The sequence below is a fragment of the Sus scrofa genome, chromosome 14, assembly GCF_054392235.1.
Source record: "Sus scrofa isolate SSC_HxYL_T2T_F1_AM1 chromosome 14, Sscrofa_HxYL_maternal_Yorkshire_Landrace_v2.0, whole genome shotgun sequence".
Lineage (NCBI taxonomy): Eukaryota > Metazoa > Chordata > Mammalia > Artiodactyla > Suidae > Sus > Sus scrofa.
Window position 1 is genome coordinate 85,265,697 of NC_139396.1, and position 21,428 is coordinate 85,287,124.

The following is a 21,428-nucleotide window of genomic DNA, read 5'->3' on the forward strand; positions in this document are numbered from 1 at the left end:
GTGACACTGGATCCTTAACCCACTTTGCCACAAGGGAACTCCAATAGTGAATTTAAAGTGCAAAGCTCAGTGCCTAGCACGCAATAAAGCAATTTGCTAAATATTAGCTATTGGTTTACAACTATAAGAGATTTTTGCTAATTTGATTAGCCACTTTTTAAGAAGTAGTTCCCAGTTACTTACAGCTGAATTCTACAGCAACTAGTTACTGTATCATTTCTAAATCTAGGACTTCTTGATTTTTAGTTATTTCTTAATACTTAGAACATTTGAATCAAGATCTGGTATTGGCAGACTACAATTTGGAATGATTCCAAACTGGTGTTTACAAGTAAGATTTGGTTTCAAGGTTTAGGTACAAGGCCTATGCAGTTTTAATGTGTTAGGAATCCCAGAATTTGCATTTTTAAAAAGTCACCCAAAGATTCTGTCCCAGGACATCCATAATCACACTCCAAAAATGGCTGCCCCATCACAGTGTTCTTGACCTTGAATGCACTCATCTGGGAAGCTTTTAAGCATATCTGACGCCATGTCCCATTACCAGCCTGCTCAGGGGTGGAACTTGACTCTTCCTGCCATGCTAACATGCACCAGGGAATCACTCCCCTATAGGGCAGAACACCTTCTGACCAACTGCCCTGTTTTCTGTCCCACTGGAAGAAGGGCACAGATGAGGGAGGAAAGAGGATAAGATGCAACAGGGAGTAAGTGCAAACTCTCTGCCTGGAGCCCCCCCACCCCAGGGCAACAGCCAGAACACACTGTCTTTTTAGCTCTATCCTGTCATTATAGTTTCAAGGACAAAGCTTATTCAGCCTCCCTAATCTACTGATTATCACAACTAGGTTTCAAACAGAATTAAAAGCAAAAATTTGGAGTTCTTGTTGTGGCTCAGCGGGTTAAGAACCCAACACGGTGTCGGTGAGGATACAGGTTTGATTCTTGGCCTTACTCAATGGGTAAAGGATCCCAAGAGCTGCAGTGTGGTGTAGGTCACAGAGGTAGCTTGAATCCTGCATTGCTATGGCTGTGGTGTTGGCCAGCAGCTGCAGCTCTGATTCGACCCCTAGCCTGGGAACTTCCATATGCTGTAGGTGAGGGCCTAAAAAGAAAAAAATTAAAAAAAAAAAAAAAAAAAAAAGGCAGAAGTTCTTCTAGGAGTGATGACCATGGCAAAAGTTAGTTTCTTGATTTTCTATATAATGTTTGGGATAAAAATGCAGAAAGGGATCAGTCTAGCCTACAAAATTTAAAAGATGATTACATCCATTTATCTGCTTTTTTAATGAAAATAGGAGAAAGTAGTATAAGAAAATATATCAAGGAGTTCCCGTCGTGGCACAGTGGTTAACGAATCCGACTAGGAACCATGAGGTTGCAGGTTCGATCCCTGCCCTTGCTCAGTGGGTTAAGGATCCGGCGTTGCCGTGAGCTGTGGTGTAGGTCACAGATGCGGCTCGGATCCCGCATTGCTGTGGCTCTGGCATAGGCCAGTGGCTGCGGCTCCAATTAGACCCCTAGCCTGGGATCCTCCATATGCTGCGGGAGCGGCCCTAGAAAAGGCAAAAAGACAAAAAAAAGGAAAAAAAAGAAAATATATCAAACAATTCAAAGGGAAAAAACCCTCTGCCATGCTAACGCGCCTAAGTGAATGGAAAGGTTATGGAAAAGCAGCATCTCTCTCCAAAGAGTCAAAAGTTTACAAAACAAAAGAGCAGAATAATTAGACCATCTCAGGAGAGCATGACTTTTTCTCCTTTTTACAAGTTTAAACTAATTTAGTAGATACACATTTACTGACTTAGAATGATAGAACAATGTTCATCATATGCTGTTAGGAAAAGAGATTATAAAACAGAATGTATGCTGACATTCTGGTTTTGTTTAAAATACATACACTTGGAGTTCCCATTGTGGCTCAATGGTTAACAAATCCAACTAGGAACCATGAGGTTGTGGGTTTGATCCCTGGCCTTGCTCAGTGGGTTAAGGATCCAGCGTTGCTGTGAGCTGTGGTATAGGTTGCAGACACAGCTCGGATCCTGAGTTGCTGTGGCTCTGGCGTAGGCCGGTGGCTACGGCTCCAATTAGACCCCTAGCCTGGGAATCTCCATATGCTGTGGGAGCGGCCCTAGAAAAGGCAAAAAGACAAAAATAAAATAAAATAAAATAATAAAATAAAATAAAATAAAATGCATACACTTACTTGTATGTAACACTGAACAAAAGAATGTAAGTCCGAAACGGCAGCAGTCATCTCAGAGTGGTAGAATAGTGGCTGTTTTTTTAATGTTCTTATAGATTACATGTCCTTTATAAAAGACTACAATAAAAGTATATTCCTGTTTTACTGATACAAATGCCAATGTTACTTATTTGCTAAAAAAAAAAAAAAAAAAAAAGTCACTTTTAAAATTATTACAACACAAATGAGGAGAGCATGACTTATTTTTCCGGGCACCCTTGATGGAGTAAAAAGGAATGGACAGTTGCCTGCTCCCTCTTCACTTGTGACATTTGGCTCTGTCCCCACTGGTGGTAGCGATGCCCCACACTTTGATGTGGCAAGTCCCCAAAATCTGGTGGCTGGTTTCTGGTGAGAAAACAAGTAGTTTCACCCTTGTAGCTCCAGAAAAAGCAAACACACACCATCGCCAGCCAGATGAGAAAAAAAATATATCTTTTCCTGGATCTTTCCCATTCACATGGCTCAATCATCCATAATGCCATCCTGCTCCTGGACAGCAGCCCAAGAAAAGACCTGAGAGGACCAGCTTCATGAATCCCCAGGCCAGAGTTCACTGGTGGCACAGCAGGTTCGGGATCTGGTGTTGTCTGTGGCTCTGGTTATAGCTGTGGTACAGGTTCATTCACTGGCCAGGGAACTTCCACATGCTGTGGGTGCAGTGAGGGAAAAAAAAAAAAAAAAAAACCTCCAGACAGCCTGTGCCAAGATAATCACCCCACCTCTCTGGGTCCAAGCCTCACTGCCCCAGTCAGCCTCTGCCAGGCCCACCGAAGCACAAGGGTGGCAGGTGAAACTAAGAGCAGATTCTAACGATGGTGATATTGTTAATGACGATGGTGAGAATTATGATAAACTGTTAACATGACTATGAAGTCACCTATTTGGTCAGATTAGCAAAGCATCTCAGTTTGGGGAACACAGTGGGAGAGAAGCTGGTATCTTCTAGTAACATTATTATGTGGTCCCCAATTATGGTTAGAATTTCCACTTTTCTGTTATGTCAGTAGCTACAGTTTCATCACAAGTACCTACACAGATATTTGTATTGATTAAATACATTGACACAATATTCTTGAAAATTTAGCATAAGGAATAAGAGCATGGGCTTGGGTCCTAAATAACCTGAGTGTCCATCCCAGCTCTGATACCTGCAAGTTACCAAAATATCTCTGTGCCTCACTTTATCTATAAAATGGGGGGATGATGACACTTAACCCATCAGACTGTCTTGATGATTAAATGAGTCCATTATATAAAGCTTTAACACCCCTGGCGCACATGAATCTCAATATTTTTTGTCCCTTAATAATAATCCCATCATCAAAATAATCTCATCACTTAATAATTCCATCATCATTTTTATCCCTTTTAACATTAAACCTTTAATCCTCTTAGACATTGAAAAGTGTTATAAAAAGATAGTGTTTTGGGGCTTTTTTGTGTTTTTTGTTTTGTTTTGTTTTGTTTTTTCCAGCTGCCTCTATGTCATATGGAAGTTCTGGGCTAGGGGTTGAATAGGAGCTGCAGCTGCTGGCCTATGCCACAACCATAGCAACGCCCAGGATCTGAGCTACATCTGTGACCTATGCCACAGCTGAAGGCAATGCCAGATCCTTAACCCACTGATGGAGGCCAGGAATCCAAACCCACATCCTCACTGATACTATGTTAGATTCTTGACCCACTGAGCCACAACAGGAACTCCAAAAGATTTTTTTTTTGGACTTTCCTAGGGCGCTCCCGTGTCATATGGAGGTTCCCAGGCTAGGGGTCTAATCGGAGCTGTAGCTTCCGGCCTATACCACAGCCACAGCAACTTGGGATCCAAGCGGCATCTGTGACCTACATCACAGCTCACAGCAACGCTGGATCCTTAACCCACTGAGCAAGGCCAGGGATCGAACCAGAAACCTCATGGTTCCTAGTCGGATTCATTAACCACTGCACCATGATGGCAACTCCCAAAAGATTATTTTTTATCTTGACACAGATCCCCCCCCCCCCCCCCGCCATTGCAAAACAAAAGTACTATCCCTACAAATACAGCTGGTCAGAACATCTATGACCCTCTGCTTTCCTGTACAGCTGCAGAGCTTCTTTTATTAGACACTTGTTTCTAGGCTTTGGAATCACCTGCATTGAAAATATATACACAGCAGAGGCACACCAAAAAGATACAGGTTCTTCATCTTTTCATGTCACATATTTGCTATTATTTTCTTTCTCCATAGGGGAAGTCAAACTATGTACCAGAAAGCTTATAAACACAGCATACCATTTTCCCAGATTCCAAGTTTCCATCAACCAAGGAGCATTAAGCCCCTGATCATAAGTCGGATCCACCAAGCTTGCTGTCCCTGGAATAAATTCGACACTGAGGAGCACACAGTCCAACTCAAGACTCAGATTCACCAGGTTCTCCAAAGTCAATCAGAACTCAAATAGCAGGAGGGAGGCAGTCTGGTACCAGGAGGGTGTCAGAGGGCCTCTTTATTGGGGGCTTGCTGCCCCACCCAGGGAAAAGTGGAGCTGCCTAAAACTTGCCTGATCCAATAATTTTCCAAACAAAATGCAAATCCATCCATAATTGGCTTGTCAGGGACTCTAAAAATGAAAATGTCTGCTTCAGAATCTCCTCACTGGGTTAGGTTCTCATGAATCACAGAATCCCTACCCTAGCTCTCAGTTTCAGTGGTTTATTACCTGGGGGTCCCTCACTGGTAATTAAACACTCTCTTTCGTGATTGGGGAAGATGACCCTATTATACCTTTTACCTTCCTTGAATTATAAAACTGCTAGCCCTGAAGAAAGAAAAAAAGAAAGGAAGGAAGGAAGGAAGAAATCTCGTCATTATTTTTATCTCTTTAAAGATTAAACCTTTAATCCTTTTAAACATTAAGCAATTGTTATCAGCAAGTGAAGAATCTGACTAGTATCCACTTGAGGATGCAGATTCAATCCCTGGCCCTGTTCAGTGGATTAAGGATCTCGTGTTGCTGTGAGCTGTGGTGTAGGTTGCAGATGCAGCTTGGATCCCATGTTGCTCTGGCTGTGGCATAGGCCAGCAGCTGCAGCTCTGTCTGACTTGACTCCTAGCCCTAAAAAAACCAAAATGAAACAAAAAGCCAAAGGTCCCTGTTATAGGGTTGTATTGCCATCATCAGAGCACAAACTCTGCAGGGGGTTTCAAACCCCGCTGCACAGTAGAGGGCTTACAAATGACCAATATCAGAGTTCCTATCGTGGCTCACTGGAAATGAATCTGACTAGCATCCATGAGGACGCAGGTCCGATCCTTGTCCTTGCTCTTGCTCGGTGGGTTAAGGATCCGGTGTTGCCGTGAGCTGTAGTGTAGGTCGGTGTTGCCGTGAGCTGTAGTGTAGGTCGCAGATGCAGCGTGGATCCTGTGTTGCTGTCGCTATAGCATAGGTAAGCAGCTACAGCTCCAATTCAACCCCTAGCCTGGGAACCTCCATATGGTGAGGGTGCAGCCCTAAAAAAAAAGGCAAAAAACTCCCACAAATGACCGATATCTAGGCCATCCCTAGACCCATGAAAACAGGATCTCTGGGGAAAAAAAAAAATAAAGGATCTCTGGGGTTGAGACGAGGTTGCTAAAGGGCTCCAGTAGATAGATCCCCAAGTGAAGTCCCCAAGCAGAAGGAGTGAGACCCAGCACCATCAGACATAACTGCAGGTCCTAGTGTCCAAGCATAAAAGGAAAGCCTTGACTGCTTTTATTTACTTATTTATTTATTTATGTTTTGCTTTTTAGGACCACACCCTCGGCATATGGAGGTTCCCAGGCTAGGGGTCCAATCGGAGCTGTAGCTGCTGGCCTATACCACAGCCAGAGCAACATGGGATCCAAGCTGCCTCTGTGACCTACACCAGAGGTCACGGCAACACCAGATCCTTAACCCACTGAACGAGGCCAGGGATCAAACCCGCAACCTCATAGTTCCTAGTCGGATTCATTTCTGCTGTGCTACAACGGAAACTCCTTTAGTTATTTAAATTGATCTTTTTTACATACTTCAAACATGGCTATGGGAAAAAAATGTATCCAAATTCAAATATCCTGAAATCCCAATGATAATACCACTCTTTCTTTGGAGTTCTTTCAACTGTGGAATTAAGAAAAATTCTAAGAATTAGAAATTTTTTTCTTTTTTTTTGGCCACACCCCAGGCAAATGGAAGTTCCTGGGCCAGGGATCGAATCTGAATCACAGCTGTGACCTACAACACAGCTGAAGCAATGTCAGATCCTCGACCCTCTGCACCACAGTGGGAACTCCTTAATTACCATTTTTTATGAACACTTTCTATGTATCAGACACAGTACCAGGATTTTCAAACAATATCTTTTTAATCTATGTAAGATACATTAGGAAAATATGAATAACCCTCTTTCTACCTTCAGGGTCCACAGGACTTTTGCTAGATTCTACTTAAGGCTCTCTCCACTTAACCCTAGGATTTATCACCAAATACAGCTTAATAAATAGTATATAGGGTTTTCATTTTTTTACTTTGGGAAGTTGACTGGAAACTTTTTTTTTCTTTTTTGGCAGTCTCTCGGCATTTGGAGTTCTCCAGGCCAGGGATCAGACCAAAGCCACAGTCATAACCTAAGCTGCAGCTGTGGCAATACCAGATCCTTAACCCACTGTGCCAGGCCAAGGATGGAAGCTGCGTCCCAGCATTCCCAAGATGTCACCATCCTGCTGCACCACAACGGGAACTCCTGGAATCTTTTTTTGAAAATGGATCCTCTTTAACATGACTGAACATGCTAACATTCTTCAGGGGCTCATACTGGACAAACTAATATCTAAATAATAATGATGATACTTTGACCACTTCAAGGACTTTGAGAATAATACAAAGACTATTTCAGTCTTCAGATTCCCTTTGGCCTTAAGTCCTAAAGATCTTTACCAAAGACATTTTCATTTATTTGGTAAAAGTCTTTGAATGTTTTCTTGTAGCACACACACAAAAAACCCCACTAAATACTACTGTTAAATCATATACATTTAGAGGGAGTTCTCTTGTAGTGCAGTGGGTTAAGGATCTGGCATTGTCACTGCAGTGGTTTGGGTTGCTGCTGTGGTGCGGGTTCAATCCCTGGCCCAGGAACTTCTACATGCCATGGGTGTGGACCAAAAAAAAAACACATTTAGAGCTAGTATCTATCACTTCTTCTTCTGTGTTCTCCCATTATATATGGCTTGTGCCTCTCTTATTTTTTTCCTGGCATGCATAATTATTAGCCATTACTTGTTTTTCTCTTGACTACACTGAAAAATTCCTTGGGATCAGGGCATACCTTATATTCTTTATGTTCTTTCCACATGTCTGCATATAATAGGCGCTGAATAAATACTTGCTGAATTTAACAGAAAAGGGTTTTAAGGAGTCCCCTGGTGGCCCAGCAGTTAAGGATTCAGTTGTTACTGCTGTGGTGTGGGTTTGAACCCTGGCCTGGAAACTTCTGCATGGTGGGCATGGCCAAAAAAAAAAAAAGAAGAAGAAGAAAGAGAGGGGCATTAAGTTACAGTTTGGGAAGCAATGCAAAGCAGAGGGCTAAAAAGTATTGTCCAAATTCTGCAATGTATTATGTGTCATGAAATCAATTGTGGATGGTGAGCAGCATTGCCTAATACTGAAATTTAAACTAGAATAAAACAGATGAAAGGAAGAAAATAGAAGAGCACCTCCTGCACAGTGGTAAGGGTTAAGCACTATTTTGAGAAAATTTCTGGAGTTCCTGTCATGGCTCAGTGGAAATGAGTCTGACCAGTATCCATGAGGACACAGGTTCGATCCCTGACCTCGCTCAGTGGGTTAAGGATCTGGCATTGCCATGAGCTGTGGCGTAGTTCACAGACGTAGCTCGGATCTCGTGTTGCTGTCACTATGGCTATGGCTACTGCTCCAATTCGACCCCTAGCTTAGGAATCTCCATATGCGATGGGTGCAGCCCTAAAAAAAAGAAAAAGAAAACATTTCCTTCATGTTAAGATGTGTGCCTGTGTATGTGGGCAGGGTTGGGCTATAAAATGCATCTTACTGTGGGTCACGGTCGAAAACATGGAAAGTCCCTTGTCTGGAACATGGACCCTTGAGTCATTAATCTTGGGTTTGTAGTTAAGGTTCTGCTATTAGCCATGTCACTTTAGTGACTTTTTTTTTTTTTTTTTTTTTTTTTTTTTTGTCCATGCCCATGGCATGTGAAAGTTCCCAGGCCAGGGACAGAACCAAGCCACAGCATCAACCTAAGTTGCTTCAGTGACAATGCTAGGTCCTTAATCTGCGGCACTACAAAGAGAACTCCTATCCATGTGGCTTTCAGCAACTTAATAACCTTCTCAGTTTCCTCATTGATAAAATGAGATTAGGAAGAACTCCTTCCTCATGGGACTTTTATGAGGAATAGGAAATAATCTCCACAAAGCATTAGTTGTGGTCCTTGGCAGAGAGTAAATGTTTATAGACACTATTATAGTTGCGGCATCTTTTAAAGATTTTCTTAGAAAAACTTGAGAGTACCTTCCCCACTTCCACTTCCTCAAGACCTAGTCACTCATCTGCTCAATGTTTTTTGGCTTCTATGCAACCAAACAAGAAAAATGCTCTTGGAGTTCCTGTTGTGGCACAGTGGTTAACGAATCCGACTAGGAACCATGAGGTTGTGGGTTCAATCCCTGGCCTAACTCAGTGGGTTAAGGATCCAGTGTTGCCATGAGCTGTGGTATAGGTCACAGATGCGGCTGGGATCCCGCATTGCTGTGGCTCTGGCGTAGGTTGGCGGCTACAGCTCCAATTCGACCCCTAGCCTGGGAATCTCCATATGCCATGGGTGTGGCCCTAAAAAGACAAAAAGACAAAAAAAGAAAGAAAGAAAAATGTTCTTACTATGGTTTCTATTTAACTTCTAAGTTCAAAAGAAAATCAAAGGCAATTATTCCTGCACTCACGAAGTTCACAGCTCTCCATCAATACATAATGTTCTTCAAAAATTATAAATAGGAGTTCCCACTGTGGCACAGTGTGTTAAGAATCCAACTGCAGTGGCTCAGGTCACTCTGGAGATGCAGATTCAATCCCTTACCCACCACAGTGGGTTAGAGATCTAGTGTTGCTGCAGCTGCAGTGTAGATTGCAGCTGTAGCTTGGATTCAATCCCTGGCCCAGGAATTGCTATATGTCATGGGTATGGCCATAAAAAAAACAAATTATAAATAAAAATGAAAAAATTAGTTTTACAAATCATATGCTATTAGGTATTTAGATCTTTCAATACCAAGCTACCTACCTCATTCTTTTGGTTTTCCTCTAAAGATTTGCAACAATCCAGCCCCCAACCACCTCTCTAGGATGTCCCCCAAACCTGTGCTCCCCAAGCCACTGTCACAACTCAGCCCCCGAGCCCTGCTCCTTCCTCTTCTGTGCCTTTGCCTCTTTGGTCCCCAGCAGCTTGCTAAAGGGGCTGTCATCCTTTCTCCAACTTGTCTACAGACAACTCCTGCTTTTCCTTCAGGGCTTGGCCTAAATGTCCCCTCTTCCTTGATGCTATCTGACCCTCCAACAGTTAGTCATTCTTCCTCTAAGGTCTGACAATAATTTGGGCAATCTTGCTATTATAACATTAATCACAATATATTATTAATCTTTAAGGTATCTAACCCACAAGCCTGTCCCATCTCCCCAGCACTAAGAATTGCACTTGGCACATAGTACAAGTCAACATATCTTTAGGAATTCAATGAATGAATGCAATAGGGAACTTACCTAAATCTCCTGTATAGTAAAATGATACATATCTCTCATTCAACAAAATGAACTGAGTACATTTGGAAGGTATTGTGCCTTTCAAAGAAAATGAATTGAGTGCATTTAGAAGATGTTGTGGTAGTTTCCGTTGTAGTTCAGTGGGTTAAGAACTCAACTAGTATCTATGAGGCTGTGGGTTCAATCTGTGGCCTCACTCAGTGGGTTAAGATTCCAGCGTGCTGTGGCTGTGGTGCAGGTGGGCAACTGCAGCTCCAATTCAACCCCTTGCCAGGGAACTTCCATTTGCCACAAGTGTGGCCCTAAAATAAACAAATAAATAAGATATTGTAGAACAAAGGTGATGTGGTCTCTGCCTCCATGGAGTGTAGAGCCTGCTTCTATCACTTCATCTGAAAGGCTAGCTAAATATATGGGTGAAAATGAAGAAGTTGATTTTTTTTGGCCAGGCCCACAGCATGAGGAGTTCGCAGGCCGGCGTCAAACCCACACTGCATCAGTGACCTGAGCCATGGTAGTGACGATGCCAAATCCTTAACCCACTGAGCCACCAGGGAACTCCAAAAAATTTGATTTTACTTTATTTATTTATTTATTTATTTATTTATTTATTTATTGCTTTTTAGGGCTGCACGTGTGGCACTTGGAGGTTCCCAGGCTAGGAGTTGAATCAGAGCTACAGCTGCTGGCCTACGCCACGGTCATAGCAACGCAGGATCCAAACCACATCTGCTACCTACACCTCAGCTCACAGCAACGCCAGATCCTTAACCCACTGAGCAAGGCCAGGGATCAAACCCACATCCTCATGGACCTTAGTCGGGTTTGTTAACTGCTGAGCCATGAAGGGAACTCCCAAGAAGTTGATTTTTAAATCCAAATACTTTACCAATAAAGAGAGAAGGATCAAGATGGCGGATGAGTAAGATGTGGCACTAACCTTCTCCCACAGACAAATTAAAAAAACACATCTACATGTAGAACAGTTCACACAGAACATCTACTGAACACTTGCAGAAGAACTTAACTCACCAAAAAAAGGCAAGAAACTCTTCACATAACTGGGTAGAACAAAAGAAAAAAAGAGAAAGAGGAAGAGAGAGAAAAGGAATCAGGAAGGGACTAGTACTCCTGAAAGGGAGCTGTTAAAGAGAAAAGGAACCCACACCCTAGGAAGCCATCTTATCGATGGGGAGATGAGCAGAGATGGAAGGATCGCAAAGTCGCTGAGAAAAGCATAGCAGCTGGACTGAGGAGGGCAAAGCAAAGCGAGAGCTGCACAGATCATCTGCACCACTGCTCCAGACACCACAGCCTGAGACTGGGTGCTGAAACTCTAGCTCTGGAGGTCAGTTCCAGGGAGACGACTAGGGTTGGCTGTGTTGAGACAGCCTGAGGGGCTAGGGAGCAGTGTGCAAAGAGCTGGAGAGCAGAACACCACAGCCAAGGGAACCCAGGAGGAGGTCTGGGCCCACAGGAGAAGCCAAGAAGGCAAGAGGAGGAAGGGGTGGCTGCCATAGGAATCTTTCCCAGTGCACTCGCAGGTTCTCAGAGGGCAAGGTGCCTCTGGCACAGGCTACAAGTAGCAAGAGGCCACTTGCTCGGGCTACCAGACACCGGGCACTTCTTGGGTGGGCTATGGGTAGCTGGGCACCTCTTGTGGGAGCTAAGGGCATCAGGGGGCTAAGCACAATGCAGCACCTCTTGCATGATCTACAGGCAGCAGGGACAAACCACAGCAGTCATCTCAGAAACCAGAGAGGGGCATGGCCCGCCACCACTAGGGGTCTGTGAACAGGCTCCACCTGCAGCCCCAGTCACCTCAGAGGTTGGCAAATAGGAGGGCACTGTAACCCAGAACCACCTGTTGTTGGCCTCACTCCCCTGAGAACACATCTGCCCTGCTGCTGCTATTGCCAAACACTCCAGGCAGTGCCCACACATGCCTGATCACTGTCACTTCCCAGGACCCTGCAACTTGGAGCAGCCTGTACAGCACTTCCTGAGTGGGCTAAGTGGGATGGGTTACTTCTTGTGAGGTCTACAGGTGGCAGAGGCAAACCACTGCAGTTATCTGACTCCAGAGGTAGGTGTGGCCCACCACCACTAGGGATCCATGAACAGGCACTACTTGCAGCCCCAGTCACCTCAGACAGCACCATAGAGGAGGGCATTTTGACCAAACCCCACCCATTGTCACTCTCACTCCCCTGGGTACTCACACACCCTGCTGCTGCCACTGCCAAATGCTCTAGGCACCATGTAAATATACCTGAGGCTCATTACCACTTCCCAGGGCCCTGCAACTAGGAGTAGCCTGTGCCACCATCCTGCAGGTCCTTGCTACTGTCAAGAGCCCAGCATCTAGGCACTGACTACTAGCCCTGCCCATTACCTCCTCCTCCCTCGAAACACACTCAGCACCCTATTAAGGAGGTAACAACTTGCACTGAAGAAAGAGACAGCAAATATCCAAACTCCCACACTAAAAATAAATAGTAACCCCCAACAAAATACAAAGGGGTACTCTTGCCTAGACATAGGCCTCCAAGACTACAGAAGTTGGTTTGCCTAAACTCACAGAAAAAGAAAAATATAAGCAAAATGAAGAAGCTCAGGAACCATTCCCATTTATAAGAACAGGAGAATTCGCATGAAGCAGCAAACAATGGAACAGACCTCTGCAGTCTAATAGACACTAGGTTCAAAAAGGAGATAGTGAAACTACTGAAGGAAGTAAGGGTGAATATGAAGGAATTAAGAGCAGATATAAACAGTAATGCAGATTCCTTTAGAAAGGAACTAGAAAATATAAGGAGGAACATGGAAAAATTATAAAATTCATTTGCAGAGACACAAACTGAGTTAAAGGCACTAAAGAGCAGAATGAATAATTCAGAGGAATGAATTAGTGACTTGGAAGATAGAATAATGGAAATCACCCAATCATGAGAGCAGACAGAAAACCAAAAGCAAAACGTGAAAGTAATATAAGAGATCTATGGGATAATATAAAGTGGGCCCATCTATGCATAAGAGGGATTCCAGAAGGAGAAGAAAAAGAAAAGGGAATTGAAAATATATTTGAATAAATCATGTCTGAAAAGTTTCCAAATTTAAAGAAAACAGATTTCGAGATACAGGAGGCACAGAGGGCTCCAAAGAAGTCAAACCCAACAGGCCCACAGCAAGACATATTATAATAAAAACAGCAAAACATAAAGACAAAGAGAGACTTGTAAAAGCAGCAAGAGAAACACAAAGCTTAATTATAAAGGAATCCTCATAAGGCTATCAGCTGAAAAAGAGTGACAAGATATATATTCAAAGTTCCAAAAAGGAAAAATTTGCAGCCCAGAATACTCTACCCAGCAGGAATATCATTTAACATAGAAGAAGAAATAAAGAATTTCTCCAACAAACAAAAACTGAAAGAGTAATCCAATACTAAACTCATTCTAAAAGAAATACTGAAAGGGCTTTTCTAAATAAAGAAGTGAAAAGAAATAGGATGGAGGAAACCACAACTGGAAAGCAATCACTTAAACAAGCCAGCATATGGATCTAAGAGTGAGGGGGGGACAAACGAACTACTGTAAAAGTGACGATAAATACAAGGACAGCAAAAAGAGAAAAGCAAAAATGTTTAAAAAAAAAAAAAAAAGGACTTCAAAATCATAGAATGTGGGGAAGGAAGGTAAGAAAATCTAGATTCTTCTTTTTTTTTTTTTTCAGAATGTGTTTGAGCCTATATGACATCAGGCTAAAGCAGGCAGATATTGGAAGGGGTTAACATACTTGAAAAACAGGGATTAAGAAGATGTGATATATATACACAATGGAATAACACTCAGCCATAAAAGAAGAACAAAATAATGCCATTTCCAGCAACATAGATGGAACTAGAGACTCTCATACTAAATGAAGTAAGTCAGAAAGAGAAAGAAAAATATCATATGAATTCACTTATATCTGGAATCTAATATACAACACAAATGAAACTTTCCACAGAATAGAAACTCATGGACTTGGAGAACAGACTTGGGGCTGCCAAGGGGGAAGGGGAGGGAGTAGGATGGACTGGGAGTTTGGGGTTAATAGATGAAAACTATTGCATTTGGAGTGGATAAGCAAAGAGATCCTGCTGTATAGCACAGGGAGCTATATCTAGTCACTTGTGATAGAACATGATGGAGGATAATTCGAGAAAATGAATATATATATGTATGACTGGGTCACTTTGCTGTACAGTAGAAATTGACAAAACACTGTAAATCAACTATAACGGAAAAAACAAAAATCATATAAACTTAAAAAAAAGTATTTTATTAATATTACATCAGATGGTATGTCTTTAATGATCAGATAATTACCTGATTCTTTCAGGTTTGGTTTTATTTTGTTTTATTTTTGTCTTTTTAGGGCCTATGGAGGTTCCCAGGCTAGGTTGGAATTAGAGCCTCAGCTGCCAGCCTACCTCCTGCAATGCCAGATCTGAGCCACATTTGCAACCTACGCTGCAGCTTGCAGCAACATGGATCCTTAAAACCCACTGAGCAAAGCCAGGGATTGAACCTGCATCCCCATGGATATTAGTCAGGTTCTTAACCCACTAAGCCACAACAGGAATGCCTCAGGTGTGGTTTTAAATGTTAAACTTCCAGAGCTTGTTGACACTCTCTGAAGGGCAAGGGAGAGTTGACCTACCACAAGAGCCAGGACAAGGACAAACTATGGCTCAGAACTATCATCCAGAGCCTTCTGTTGGTCCTGGCTCAGTCAGCCCAGTCATAATAAGGAATGCAGTTTCTCTGAACATGCTGTTCTTATTTTATTTACTCAGATGTTTCCTTCCCACTGTCAAGATCTGCTCTGAACTTTTCAGGTAGATTCAGGCCCACTTGTCTGTAAAATAGACTTTTGGCATAAAGCAAAGAACATATCTTAGCTCATCTAATCCAAGAAGCTCAGCTTTAAAAATACTGTATTAAAGAATTTAATGGCATAGTTCTTCTAGGAATGAGTTATTAAAAAATAATATGGGATTGGAGTCACGTGTCAATCCATTAGTTTCATTTTCATTTTTATTTCCTGGATCTATATAAAAATGCCTTAAAAAAAAAAAAAAAAAACCTAGGAGTTTCCGCTTGTGGCACAGCAGGTTAAGGATCCAGCATTGCCATAGCTCAGGTCTAGGTTGCAGCTGAGGCTTGGATGCAATCCCTGGCTGGGGAACTTCCATATGCTGCAGGTGCAGCCAAAAAAGAAAAAAAAAATCTAAACTTCCATACTAACACAACTCATCAAAGCCAAACTTTTTCTTTTTGGCTGCACTCTCAGCATACAGAAGTTCCCAGGCCAGGGACCAAATCCTCACCACAGCAGTGACACAGCTGGATCCTTAACCTGTTGAGCCACCAGGGAACTCCTCAAAATTTTAAGTTAGTCACCTCACCTTAAGGACATCCCCAGATAGCTCTATATATTTTTTTTTAATTTTATTGGAGTCTAGTTGACTTAAAATGTTGTATTAGTTTTAGATGTACAGCAAAGTGAATCAGTTATACATATTCATATATCCATTCTTTCCCAGATTCTTTTCCCATATAAGTTATTACAGAGTATTAAGTAGAGTTCCCTGTGCTATGCAGGTGGTCCTTGTTAGTTACCTTAGCTCTGTTTTAAGAAGAGAGACAGTGCTCACTTCAGCAGCACATATACTGGGGAAAAAAAAAAAAAAAAAAAAAAGAAGGAAAAAAAAAGGAGCAACAGACTGAATGTTGAAATCCTGCTGGCATAAAGATGATAAAAGATTTCTTTGTCTAAGCACCATAAGACAAGCCTATATATACCTTCTCCAAATGGAAACCAAGATCAGTTTCTCAGCTGGTTGTTATCTCACGTTGGGGTAGAAGGAGAAGCAGGAAGGAAAATGCTTACAGAATCAGTTCTGGGTCCTGGAAGTAAACCACACTAATTGTCCCTGAAAGAGATAATTAACACAAGCAATTAACTGCTGGGGCTTCTGAATTATGTCAACAGCATAATAATGTCAACACTGAAAAAGAGCATTCCTTGACCTTAAAGGCCTTGTAGATTTATCTGAGTCCAATCCTTGCCAAAGAACTTCTCTAAAGCCATCGTAACTTAGATATGGTGAGTACAGGAATATATTTTGGCAAAGGAGAAGAAATGCGGTACAGATCAGATGGACGAAGTATAGGCCCATGGCAGTCTGGAGCCAAAAGGAAGCTTGGAAATCAGCTAGCAAGGCAGCAGCAGACAGGTCAAATCTGATCTCTTGATCTCTAGAAGTGTTCTGTCTAGCCTGCCCTATTTATTTATTTATTTATTTATTTATTTATTTTTGGTTTTTTTAGGGCTACACCCACAGCATATGGAAATTCCCAGGCTAGGGGTTGAATTGGAGATGTAGCCACTGGCCTACACCACAGATATAGCAACTCTGGATCTAAGCTGCATCTTCATCCTACACAACTCACAGTAACGCTGGATTCCTCACAGTAACGCTGGATTCCTAACCCACTGAGCAAGGCCAGGAATTGAATTCACATCCTCGTGGATACTACTCAGATTCGTTACTGCTGAGCCACAGCAGGAATTCCTCAGAAGTCTCTTGAAAACTCAGAAGATCTGGCAACTGTTGGCCTTGTTCTTACGTAACAACTGGCTGGAACTGAGTAACTCCAGCCCAGGCTGAAGTGGCATGTTCTCTCTGGTTCCTCCCATGCCCTCTCATCTCCCTAAAACAGGACCAAAATTGACTGGGCATGGAGAGTTTCACCTGTGCTCTCCCCGCCTCCCATCTGGGTCTGCTCTGCTTATCTTCAATGCCAGTCTCCCTGGGGAGAACCTTGGGAACTCACCACCGCCAATCTTAACAACTCCTCAATTTCCTTCTCTGTGTGAGGAACTGAGGTTTCGAGAGGTCATGTGAGGGGAGAGACCAATATCAAGAACCCTTACTGACCCATCCAGCAAATGGTCATCTGTTTCTAGTCCTGCTATGAGGCTCAGAAGAGAAAGCAGTGGAATTTGTCAATCATTCAGTCTGAGAAAAGACAAAAAGATCCAGAGATTTAACAGAGTCATTGTAGGCAAAATGAGGGCCAGACACTTAGATATAAGTTGGAATTGTCATCTCCCTTTATCCCACACTCTCATGCTCCCTGTGCTACCAGGCTCTTGTCTCAATTTATTTACTCCCCACAACCCCATCCCATAAAGCTCAGTTCCACAAGTAGCCATGACGCCCTGGTGAAGAAATCTCTGATGATGCTATGTACACTGGTGTGTTCTTTTGCTTAGCACATGTTTTGCACAATTAGCACATGATCACATATAGTGTCCAATCTGTTGCCTGAATATACACACTGGTATGTCATGTACAAACTAGCAGATTTGCTATACCAATTTCAGTGTAAAAAAATCCATACACATAGTAATATATATGGGATGCTGAAATGCATCAGAATGATAGATTATGTGCACCGTGGTGACTACAGTTAATATACCCTATTGTATATTTGAAAGCTGCTAAGAGAGTGTATATATACATATACATACATATACATATATACATATACATACACATATATATACATGTATATACATATATATATTTTTTTTGTTTTGGTCTTTTTAGGGCTGCACCCACAGCATATGGAAGTTCCCAGGCCAGGGGTTGAATCAAAGCTGTAACTGCAGGCCTACACCACAGCCACAGCAATGCCAGATCCAAGCTGCATCTGCAACCTACACCACAGCTCAAGGCAATGCCGGATCCTTAACCACTGAGCAAGGCCAGAGATTGAACTCGCAACCTTATGGATGCTAGTCAGATTCATCACCACTAAGCCACAGCAGGGAACTCCAAAGAGAGTATATTTTAAAAGTTCTCACACATGAAATAATTGTCACTCTGTGTGGTGATGCATGTTAATTAAACTTACTATGGAGATCATTTGGCAATATACACATATATCAAATCATTACATGGTGCCCTTAAAAGTAACATGTTATGTGGCAATTACATCTGTTTAAAAAAAAATCAAATCAAATCAGAATGACAGAAATGGGGATGCAAAGAAAAAAAAGAAACACTTCTACAGGTAGCAGGCCCAATTTCTAAATACTATTAATAACCTTTATCAAATATTATGCTCTTGTTCAAAGGATAGGCTCTCAAGACTGACTTCCTGCGTTCAAATCCTGGTCCCACCATTTACTTAGCTGAGTGACCTTATTAAAATTCTCAGACCAAGGTCAAAATCATGCCTCCCTAGATAATACAAGGCATTTGGATCACCTGACATATCATACTTAATAGGTAATTGAAACAGTAAATAAAACTCGCCTTTACATATTGGCTCAGCAAAGGGGAGGTGTCTTCCAATTCAAAATTTTAATCAAACTAAGAGTTGTTACACCATAAGATTGCAGATTTAGGGGGAAAACAACCACTGGGTTTAAACAAAGCATTGAAGGCTGTTTGAAATACATTACTCTTACAGAGACATTTATAGGAGGCAAATATTGAGACTTCACTCATTTACTTATTGAGGGGGAAGCTCACAAAAAATGAACTTCAAGGTGTAAACTACAGTTAAGGATGTTAGTTTTGGTATCAATACAATAATAATGCTCAGTCACATTTTAATTTCTTAGCATGGCTTGTCATGTTCTCCATAACCTAGCTGCATCCTACCTCCCGGCCTTATTGATCTGAAATTCCAAGCTCCAGCCACTCCAAACCACTCCACTACCTCTGAAGACACCAGAGATGCATTCCTCCGTGGTACTCCCTTGTTTCAGCAGCCCTCCTTTCCAGCAAGGAAATTCTCCTCCTTCCTCAAAGCCCAGCTCAAATGCTACACCCACAACACAACTTTTCTCTGTTCTTAACCTTGAATGACCCTATCTTGTTCTCTTGCCATTTAATAGCACACTATTGATGTCACTGCCATATGACTCCATTTTTACTATCTTATACAGTAGATATTTGTAAACTTGCCTTTCCCACTAGACTAAACTCTTTGAAGGCGGGGGTCATGTGTTCTTTCCTTGAACTCAGTTTTGAGTTACAGTTCAATTTCATTATCTACAGGGAATACTCTGATGTCCTACAAATAACCTCCCAAAGAGGCCAACTAGCTCATGATGTATGAATTCTTGCCATCTTTAATTAATATTAAATTCACTAGGTGATTCTTTCTTATAAAACTATAGTTACACAAGCAAGACACTATTTCTTTTGTACTTTCTCAATGGCTTTCTATAGCCAGGTGCATTGTATGAATTAAGTTCAAGAGATAGCTCACTTGAGAAAATGATTACACAAAGTGGGGGTTCAAAGATTGTAGAGAGACATTAAAGTCTGCAAATTGATCACATCTGTCAAATTGTCATCCTCCAGGCTCTAGCTTCATGCTCAGATTCACCCAAATTCAGACACCAACCACTGCACCACCATCTTTTCAGAGTTGCAATCAGAAGTCAGAAAAGATACCCATTCTGAGCTACCTCTGCGGATCTTTTATCCTTCCCTTTTATTCATCCCACAGACAGGAAGGGTTCTTGTGATCCCCTACTTGCCTACACATAGAAGAGAAGAAACAGAGGAGAATGTTCTTAGGCAGTCAGTTCAGGGCTGCTAAAAGAACGAGTTGTGGCAAAATGCAGGTTAAGCTTTTTTTATTATGTAATTTCCACTTCCCAGGGCCTTTAAAAAAAGCAGATTTATTTCTGGCAATGATATGGACACTAACCCTGTTATCTGGATGCACATCTTATTTAAAAGGTGTAATCCTATCATGAATAACTGCTGCTTTCACTTCGGAATCTTCTCCAGCTCCCTCAGTCCTCTGCCTGTATCAGCCAGACCCATTTTGCACAGCTGATGCCAACTCAAATTTTAAAAACTGTTAGGAACAAATTAACAGGACTTGATGCAAAAGGCTACTTCGGGGTGGGGAATCCACCTGCTATCTGAATAGTTTCCAAGTAATTTAAGTTTAAAAAATAATTACACTCAAACTAACTGTGACCCAAGAAACTGATCCAAAAGGTATTATATTAAATAGCTTACTGTGTAAGTAATATGTATATTCAGCGTAAATCCTACCTAAACCTTCAGGATTGACTGCCTTGGGCTGGATTAGACGTGGCATCCTAAGAAGCATTGATGTGTTTTCAATGACCAAGGTTTTAACAGGTTATCAGTTCTTTCCAAAGCCTCTGTGAGCTGCTGAAGCTAAGGCAGGTTACCCAGGACGAGTCTCAGGTGGAGCGTTAAGCACCTGGTCCTTCCAAGTTACCGCTCTGCGTCCTGGCGGCCGAGGCGCCGCGCGTCTCGCGGCGGTCACGGAGGATGGGCTGCGCTCGCCCCAGCTGACCCCGCGGTGCTGAACCTGGCGCAGCGTGCAGAACCCGCCCGCCCCGCGCCCTCTTTTCCTCCCTCCCCGGGACACCTGCGCTCACCAGCTCCAACAGTGCGTTTGGAGGCTTGGCTGCCCTCTGGGAGACAGGGGCTCACCTGAGTGGCTTTCCCCCACCTCCCCTCTGCCACCCGCAGTCCCAGAAGCTGTCTCGGGGTTCCTGGAGCAGATCTCTACACAAAGCGCCCCCCCTCCAGGTCGCCCCCTCCCCGCCTCCCCCAGCTCTGTGCAAAAGGCCCCCCTGGGGCCCTGGGAAAACTGGCCCACCGCGGAGAAGCACCCCACCAAAGTGGGGGTCACCGGGTGGGCGCGAGCGCAGTGAGGACACGCTCAGCCCTCGGCACACAGCCCAAACTAGAAACCAGTTCCGAGCTGCTCGGCAGCTGATGATGACAGCGTTGTTGCCGCCGCCGCCACCTCCTAGTGCTCGGAGTCGGCTGAGTTACTTGACGCTTCCGGGAGGTTAGACAGACGGGTGCCCGCCGACCTCTGGGACCCACCCCGCAAGCTCCAACCCTTTACCTGAGTACCAGCCTCGGCAGGGTCTCCGGGGCGCAGCACAGGGCGCAGTGCCCCGGGAACGTGGTCGGAGGTAAGACCGCTGCCGCTGCTCTCCCCTGCAGCTCCGGGCTTGCCGGGCGGCTATTTATCCGGGGGCCCGGCCCCGGCCCCTGCCGGAGTATTGGGCAATCGGTCCCGCTACGCGCTGCCCCGGGAGCCGCCGCCCTCTGCCCCCGCCGAGCCCCGCGGCAGCGGCGGCGGCGGCCACATGGAGGGAAGGAGCCGGCCCCTCCTCTGGGCTCCACCTTCTCGTTCTCCTCCTCCTGGGGAAGTTATTCCCAGTGTTTTCCCCCCCTCTCTCTCTTCTTTGCGGGGCACCCTGGCCAGTCTGAACCGGTTGTGACTGAGCTAGTGGCTGG

General features: G+C 43.4%; 1 protein-coding gene across 4 annotated transcripts in view; it reads right to left on the reverse strand.

Annotated features, from left to right (window-relative positions):
- SLC16A9 (solute carrier family 16 member 9) overlaps positions 1-21,318 on the reverse strand; it is an 83,640-nt gene extending 62,322 nt beyond the window's left edge. For 2 of the 4 annotated variants that reach the window (XM_005671011.4, XM_001926829.5), the window contains exon 1: positions 21,031-21,318. The gene's annotated coding sequence lies outside the window, so the exon portion shown is untranslated. Of the gene's footprint in view, positions 1-2,209; positions 2,406-15,903; positions 16,030-21,030 lie in introns of those variants that run through there. The other 2 variants (XM_084997021.1, XM_021072688.2) reach the window with 2 other exon arrangements.
- Positions 21,319-21,428: the final 110 nt, after the last annotated feature.